We start from the raw sequence: 8,999 nt of genomic DNA, 5'->3' as shown, positions 1-8,999 counted from the left end.
ATAGATGCAGATTTTGTACCATGCTGCTGTGCTACAAGGTGAGCTTATACATGTTCTACTGCGTTGTAGGAACCTCGCTACCAGTTACAGGAAATGAAGTGTTGAGATATCATACAGTAGGTACCACTCCCTTCCTCTTAAGAGCACCCAGTGTTAGAGTAGTTGCAATAGGTATGAAAAAAGCAACAATGATTAAAAGGAAATAAGCTTGGAGATGGTATGTTCTCCAAGGTAATTTTTTCAGATGTCTATTTTTACTAAAAATAGCAAAACCACCTCTAATGGCAGGTTCAGCACACTGATCAAACTACTTTCTATAAAATAAAGATGCTGATTTACCAAGTTTCTTGGTGTTTCTTATTCCTCCCCATTTCTAGCTCTAAAATCTGCATGGTTTTGATTGTTCTCCTTTCCTGTCTTTTTTTTTTTTTTTTTTAATGCCTTAGCTTTCCTAGTAGTAGCTTTTTGATGGTGGGGTGTGTGTGGTTGGTTGGTTGGTTGGTTTTTTTTTTAATTCAGTGCGTAATTAGCAGTTGTAATCGGTTCTAAGTAATTTCTCAGCAGAGTGAGGCTGATGTGGTGATGGTGCTTTCTGTCATTTTCTTCCTTTGACTCCTTGTGTGTTTCATTTAAGCTTAAAAGCCTGTGAAGGTCTTGGGGAACTCGACCTCTCTAATTTTGCCACCCTGGAAGAGGTGAAAAGATGAGTGCCCCTGCTCTAGTTATACACTAGGCAGCAAGCTGCTGCTGATATTAAAAATACCTCAACATACAGCTCTGTAGAACGAAAGAACAATTTTATTTGGGGTTTGCCCTTGCAATAATTGTAACTCCTCCTTTGCTAGCAAAGCAGGGAAAGAAGCAAAGGAAAGAGGTACCCCAAAACCTAGCACCGAGACTGATTTCCCTTGCGGGCATGTTTAACCCCCTCTTCTCCAGCTGCTGTTTTCCTCTCTGTGTGCCCGGGGGGGAAGGCAACCTAGCTGAGCTGCCTCCCGCGGTGCCGATCTGCCTGCCGCCCGGCTTTCCCCGCGGCTCTTCCAGCTGCCTGCCTGGCTGAGAGGTGGCGGCGGAAGTTTGAGTGGGACCGACGACGGACGGGCGGGCCCCGCCGGGGGAACACGCTGCCCGCCGCGGGGGGCTGCCCGGCCTTTCCCCTCCCCTCCCGCCCCGGGGCGAGCGGCGGCGCCGGGCCGCGGAGGGCAGAGCCGCCCCTCTCCCGCCCGCCAGGGCCGCGCCGCGCCCCGCCCCGCCCCGCGGCGCGGGGAGCCGGGGTTGCCTCTGCCGCGCCCGCACCGCCTCGGCAGCGCCGCTCCCGCCGGTCCCGCCGCCAGCCCCGAGGAGGCGCCGCCGCCCCCGCCCCGCGCCCACACAGTAAGTGCCACGGCTCTCCGCGGCGCGGGGTCCCGCTCCCGCACCGGGCAGCCCCTTCCCCTGCGCGCCGGCGGAAGGAGCGGGCGAGGGCAGCAGCCCCGCCGCGGCAGGGTGGGCCCGCGCCCGGCGGCGCCTCAGCGGCAGGGAGGGCTGGGCCCTGGCAGCCGGGCAGCCTCGCCGCCGAGGGGGCGGCTGTGGGGGCCCGGCTGCCCGGTGGCTGCAGGTGGCCGACCCCGGGGCGGCGCCGGGAAGCAGAGCCGGGCTCCCGGCGCCGCCCCGCAGTTACTCAGGTTTCGGCAGGGCGGCGGAATGCGGTGGCCGGGGCGGAACTCGGGAAGCCCCCGCGAGGCCGGGCCGGGGGCCGGGCCGCGTGGCTGCCGCCTCCTGCCGCGGCGGCTCTCGGCGCTGCGAGGCCCCGGCACCGCCTCGGAGGGGCTCTCCAGGTGGGAGCTGCCCAAGAGCACTCACCTTGAGAGTTTCGCCAGGCAAAAACGTGTTTGGGAGAAAGCGGTACGTGGGTTCCTCTTCGGGGAGGTCTAACTGCCTGCCTTCCCTCTGCCGCTCCTCCCGGGCATCAGGGCAGCTTTCTGCTTTTTTCAGAAGTGTGTCTGCTGTGGCCCGGAGTGAGCCGTCGCCCTTGTCAGGGTGTGCTTGGGCACGCACAAAACACATCTGTTGCTCTTGAGGCAGAGGCAACAAGTATGGTAACGCAGCTGAGTTCTGCGTGGTGCTGGTAGAAGACAAACTTTCCTGAGATTATGTGAGTTTGGTTTTGAAATGCTACTGGCAAAAATTCTGCCAGTAAAATTAGTTTGTGTCTTGACGTACTGCTAATTAAATAAGAGAGATCACAGTTCAGTGTGGGCTTTTCCTTTTTAGAAATCTGGGATGATCAGACTTCCCACGCTGGAGGTCTGTGTGTCTCTAGCGATGGATGTTCGCAATCTTACTTGACCACACATACGCAATGGTAAAGCAAAATGCAGTCCAAATGATGTTTTTCTCTGCACGTGTCTTGTTTCGGTTATGCTCTTTTGCAAATTATTTTGCATAACTGACTGGTGAAACTACTCACGGTACGAACTGCCCGGTCAAAACTTCTCCGAGCAGTCGGATACACCAGATGAGGAACTGTCGGTTGCAGTTGCTGGCTGGGTTGACTGCTGCTGGGTCTGCTTATCTCTTGTCAGCTCTAAATAGGAAATTTGCTTTGAAAGAGTGCTGATAGCAGAGCCGAGCGCTGGTAGCCCTTGCGACAGCCGACTAGCCTTTCGATTGCCACAGACCACAGGTCAGGTCTGAAAAGCGTTGCTGGTCTGAACCTAATCACTTGTGGGCACGGCTGCAAGACGCAGTTACCATTCTTTATTGGCAGACCCAAGGCAGGTATTGCAGGGGTAGCACAGGTCAGGCTGTTCTGTATCTGGAAAGGCACTGCACACTGTTCCTGTGCTGGGAAGCATGTTAGATTAGATGGCTGTTGTTAAAAAACACAGGAAAAGCTATTGACACTGTGTATTGCTCATAACTCTTCTAGTTAATGGCTTCTGGTGGGAATCTCTTATTTCTTTGTGGTGGAAGTCTCTGATTATTATTTTCACTTTGCAGTGATTAATGAGCATTTTAGTAAACTTTGGAGACAGTGCAGGTCTGAGCCATTGTAACTCGAAATTAGGCTGAACGCATTCCCTTCCCCCTCATGCTACTTACATTGTTGCCATGTATTAATAGTGCAAAAATGTAACACCATGTGCTTGCAGACCTCAAAGTTTTAACTTAAATAAACAAGCACATGATGCATGTACTGCATGGTACCTGAACAGGATACATTTTTACCTTTGCCTCATTTGAAAAATGATAATGAGGAGGAGGAGACAAAAAACTCCTGAAGGGAATGAACTACTCAAGTATTAGGAGAAGGTGTTTGGATGTTCCTCACTGCTTCATCCCAGAAGTCTATTTTCTAAGAGGAGAGCATCATCTGCTGTCTATCAAATAAACTGCATAAAAGTTTCCTGAGGCTCTAAACAGGAATCGGTAGGAAGAAAAATCCAGAGAGGAAGAGTTTTGCAGAGGAAGGAGGTCCAAGACCTTTATTTGGAAGACAAAATTTGGTTAACTTGGAACATGCTTAGAAGCAGGGTGAAGGAACCAAAATGTTCTAGTATGTTTACATACTTTTCTTTAACCTGGAAGCAAACTTCTATTATCAAAATAGAAGTTATGGCGCAGATTGTTGCAGGAGCACAAAACACTGAGGCTTGAAATGGAAGGTGCTCGCTGTTTGCCCTGACAACAGGAAGCCACTCATTTCCGTTAAATAGTAACTAGCCTAATCTGACTAAACCTAGATTTCAGTATACTTTGTGGATTAATTTGCCCTTTTTGAGTTTTGCTTAAATACTTGTTCCTGGGTAAAGAATAATAACTGCTGCTTCAAATGGCTGAGTAAATAATCAAATGGTTGGGAAATCTCAACCTTGGTCAGCTTCTTATTTTAGTATGTCAAGATGAGTCCTCCAGTGATGGATGGTAAAATGCCTAATAATCTTTAAAGCAGGTAATGGTAATGCGTGCCTACAGGTTATTTTTATACGAGTAACAAAAGTACTGAATAACAAATTATGGTATGTAAACAGTAGCTGGTTTGAGAGAAGTTACATCTTTATGATGTTCTTTATGATGTTCACGCTTGATTTTACCACTTAATAGAGGTTTTGGCCTAGAATTTCCCGTTATTTTTTTTTTTTTTTATTAATTCTTATACATGAACAGTAAAAAGGTGGGAAAAAAAGGTACCACGTGATATTTGTCACGATCTTAACATTGGCTATATCCACTTAAATTACCTGCTTAATCTAAATGGTTGGCAGTGTGTTTTCCATAGTTTTTACTGCATTGATTACCTTCTAGCAGCTTTGATGACTGTCTGGGTAAATTTGGTTTATAGCTTCTTACATCACTGAGATATAATGCAAGGCATTTGGACTGTACTTTACTTCCTCTTTTTTTTTTTTTTTTTGTTTTTCCCCTTCATTCTTTGTAGGTACATTTCTTGCTGTTTCTTTTATTTTCCCACCTTTAGGTAGTTCATTCAAACTACTTTCATCTTCCCCCACTGACAAATTTCTTAATGCTTTTTTTAAGTTAGGTTAGGTGGATCAGATTGATCTGATGAACAAAACAAAATTTAACTGAAAATTAAGTATATAGGAAGAATTTTCTCACATGGAAAGTACACCTTGTATACAATATATCTTGAACAAGTGTCATATTCCAGTGATATATATATTGATTTAACAAATTCTAGTACTCTTGTCTATTGTTTGGAGTATCGATACACAGAATGTGGTGTTCCAGGAGCTGATGATTTAATGGCAAAGTAACTTAGGGACTTTTTAGGGCTGGTTTGGGGTTTTTTTTGTGTCTACATGCCCAGAGCCATGAGCAGCCATGTTGTCTATTTGATCTGTAATAGGAATGTTTGCAACATTTTTCAACTGTGATGTAGTGGAAAATCTAGTCCTCTTTATCTGATACTAACTTCATAATCAAAGAAAGTGAGTATGGCTTGAAATTAGTTACGGGGTTTTTTTTCCCTTATGCCTCCAGCATCTTCAGATCATAAGACCCAGAATAAATGTTTTGTGTGGTCAAGTAGAAGTTAAGATGGCATTTTGTCAATTAAGAAAGCAAGCAAGAAGTTTCACTCGGCATTTTTACACTCCCTTTCTCTAGTAATGCTTTGCTCAAATCAGAATTTCCTTTTTTAACTTGAAAATAGACTGACCTCACCCCCACTAAGAAGTGTGAGCTCTGTGCCCTGAGACTGAGGTATGTAATCTGCGAAGCAGTAGCACATGCCTGTTTCATTAGCATCTAACAAGTCTCAAAGAAGGGGAAGAGTACAGAATACATGACTTAAATTGGAAGCTGATAATCCTGTGCTTCAAGTGCTGTTTTCTGAAATGATCATTGACACTGTCACATAGAGCCAAAATATCGATTCTTTCTCTTTCTTTATTTCACTGTGGTGGTTCCTGGGATCTCTGCAGCAGCCTTGAATTCAGTAAGGCAAGTGTGTGAGATGGAGTATCAAACGAAATACATATCCTTTAAAAGATGCAAGTTAAAGCTACTCATTAATTTCAATTCTGTTTTTGTTCAGAAACACAGATGGTGAAAAGTAGGTGAAAAGTAAGTGTCTCAGCTCTTGAGCAAACCTTACAGGGACTTCTGAGGTGCTACATGCCTTTTAGATGATAAAACCATTAGTTGGCATTGGTAAGTTAATAAGATGTATGTTGAGGATTAAGTCCAGAAGATATCAGTACCAAAATCTGCATTTCTTTCAATGCTTTCTCATTAACTAAAAGCATATCTCCTAATAGGTGAATTTTAGTATTAAATATGCCTGGCTTAATCCAGGATCTAATTTTTCTTCCAGAAATAGGGTTGGGTATTTTTAAATATCTACTTTTGAAGTTCAATTTATGTTATAGGTTCAACAAAACTAGAGATGTTAAAAGCCAGCATTTTCTTCCAGTTTATGGAATAATGCAGTGAAGAATACAGTAGTGTTATTCTACAGAAATCAGGCTGGCTGCAGTCGTTGCTAATGGTAGTTATTTGGATACATGTCCTACCATGAATGATAGTTGTTAAATCATCTGGAGGAGGTGTGTGTGAGCCGTGGGCTGGGCTCTGCATCTGAGGCACAGTATGTGGCCCATTGCGTGTCCATGTCTGGAGGCCCCAGAATTCAGAATGAAATGGTGGGAATGATGTTTGGTATATGAATTTGATATTTATTACCTGGATCAACAGCAAAATTTTTATTGTGTAGTGTGCTTAAGCCTTCCTCAACGAATGGCTTAATTTTTGCTTTAGTATCGCCGCTTTATGGGAGCATGTCTGAATGCTGTGCCCTTGCTAAGGAGCTAGTCTGGAGAACAATTCAGGAAATGGGAGAGCAAAGCAAATTGTTTTAAACAAAAGTAGCTGGTGTTCAATAGTCAAAGATTGTACGTGCTTACTTTCTTTTAGTGTGTTCATCTGATATTTATAATCTAACTTTCTGCTAATCGAATATTTTTATAGAGACAGTATGGTTTTTCTTGTTTGGTGTTTTGTCTGCAAAAGTTACTGTCACTCAAATGTACTCAGCATTGGCTGTCCTAAATAGCTGAACCAAAGAAAAATCCATAACTATAGTCCATGTTATTCCTCTCTGTAGCAAATACATGTAAAAAGATAGAATGTTTTAAACTGTAAGGTACTGAGAAGTGGGAAAACAAGCTCTAAACTGAGAAAGCATATCTGCACTTAAGCTTTGAAGTTGAATACCTAATTTGTGAAGGAAATAAAAAACCTCTAGTTACTAAGTAACAGATTTTCAAGCCCTCTATCGTCCCCAGCATGTATACAACACATAGATAATGTCATAAAATTGTCTGTCTTGAAAGGCATTTTAAGTAATAAAGTAATAAGTGATCCAGGAAGGCAAAGAAAATCTTTCATCTCTTAGGGAAAAAAATGTTCAAGAAGGAGATAATAATTTTATTCAAAGACATGCTGAAGTGGAGTTTATCAAAAAAAATGCTACCACATTTCAATGATTGATTGGGAACTATGATGTTCGTAACCATTCTGGTTCTCCATGAAGATGAATTTCCCTTCAGTTTCTTGCTGAAGTAAGTTGTTTTGGACCCAATTCCCATAGAGAAGTGTCGGCCACTTCCAATTTGATGGGTAGTACTAAGCTATCAAAAATATGTTGGCATTACTGCAGAACATTATACTTGCCTGAAGAACTTATTTTACCTACAAGTACAACTGAAGTTCTGGAAGTTAATCTGGAAATCCTGAAAAAAAGATAATTAAAAGTAGGTTTTAAGTGATGAGGAGCATTGTCTGTTAGAAGTCTGTTGGGTGGGTGTGCTAGCTAGCACTCCAGGCGTTAATATATCACTGCTGTCACTCAGTCCTAAAAGAAACAAAACCTTAACTACCTGCTTTCACCAGTTCTGCAGAAATCTGTGACATAAACAAGTCATTGGTGTTACTGCACATAAATAGCGAAATGCTCCTAAAATATGATTCAACTTTTTTTGTTACAATGTCAAAAGAAAATAACTGCCTCTTGACTTACTGAAAGCATTCTAGTGTTACTTTTATACAAGTAGTAATGAAGAAGGTTTTGGTGCTGCTTTGCTTTAAGGAATGAAGAGGAAGTTGCTGCTATGTTATTTATTATTAATAAAACATCACAGCTTTATATGAAGCAGTCTTTTTTTTTTGACCTCTCTCTGGAATATTGTGGTTAACTAGCATGAAATATGTGGCTAAAACATACCTCCATCTTTCCCAAAACGTTTTGTAGATTTTTGGATTATTTAGATTGTGTGGTTTCAGAATGTTGTAGAAAAATACTAGCTGGTACTGAAAGGTACCTGTGACTTTCTGACTCATCTGCTGCAGAAGGTACTCACCAAGTGGTGAGTATGCACAGGCATAAAAAACCTAGATAAGCTAATTCTAGTTAAATAGCCCATAATTAAGCGCTGATTGTTGAGCCAATTTTAGAGTATTCATGATTAGATTTGTTTTTCTTTATGACATCCTTCCACTTTTTGGTAGAAGAGTATTTGTTTTGTATAATTGCTTAGCCTATTTTCTTTAGTGTATTAAAGTAATTTTCAAGTCCTGTGGAGGAACCTTTGTCCACCTTCCACTCATCCCACATTCCTCCTCCTCAATTGGAAACACAAACTCTGCATTTTATCAGCTGCACTTCAGCTGAATTTTGTATTTCACGATTCTTTTACAAAGTGAAGCAAAAATCAACAAAAATTGTTCAGCAAATATTTTTTTAAAACAACCAGCTCATCTTCTTGTTTTATAGTCAATAAATGTTGATATTAAGATTTTATCTAATCCTGCTATGTATAGTACTGCCTTTATGCCTACTAACTGCAGAATAGCTTTATTTAAAAAAAAAAAAAAAAATTCCTCTTCAGAAGATACCTTGCCAGCCTACTTAGAGCTTTATGTCCTTGATATATTTTAATTTTTGAGTTTATATTAAGGAAAATAATTTGCTACTGTTGGGCCTCCAACCTGTAGTGTTTGGGATTCCAGACATAAAACCTGCCTCTCAAGTAGTCTAGACTTGGTCTTATTTGTGGTATTGCTAGCACTTTTAGCTGTGTTATCTTTTTGGCATGATTGGAATGATTTTGTAAACAGCTAGGGGGGGTTTAGTGGCATGTGGAACTTAATTATGCTTTTTATGAGATTAAAAAGTAGAAGCCTTTTGCATAAGATACAGGGAAGAAAAGAAGAATGTAAATAAAAGGTAGAGCAAGAGAGGCAAAGTTGAGCTTATTTTAGGAGCTTTGAAGTTTGCTTAGCTCTGCAAAACTTTGCAAGTCAAGTTAGAAGAAAGCAGTTGATAACCTTTATCCTTAGCTGTTTAGTTATGGCTATTTTTACAGTGAAATATGGAATAATACAGCTCAAAAACTTCTTGTATCTGTGCTGTTCTTGAAATGTTTATGTAACAAAAACCATTACTGCATTTTTGTGTAACAAAATCAAGAAGCTGTGTTGTTTTATTTTAATGT

The sequence above is a fragment of the Gavia stellata genome, chromosome Z (genome assembly GCF_030936135.1).
Source record: "Gavia stellata isolate bGavSte3 chromosome Z, bGavSte3.hap2, whole genome shotgun sequence".
NCBI classification, from domain to species: Eukaryota; Metazoa; Chordata; class Aves; order Gaviiformes; family Gaviidae; genus Gavia; species Gavia stellata.
The sequence above is the reverse complement of the archived record's forward strand: the minus strand, read 5'-3'. Positions refer to the sequence as shown.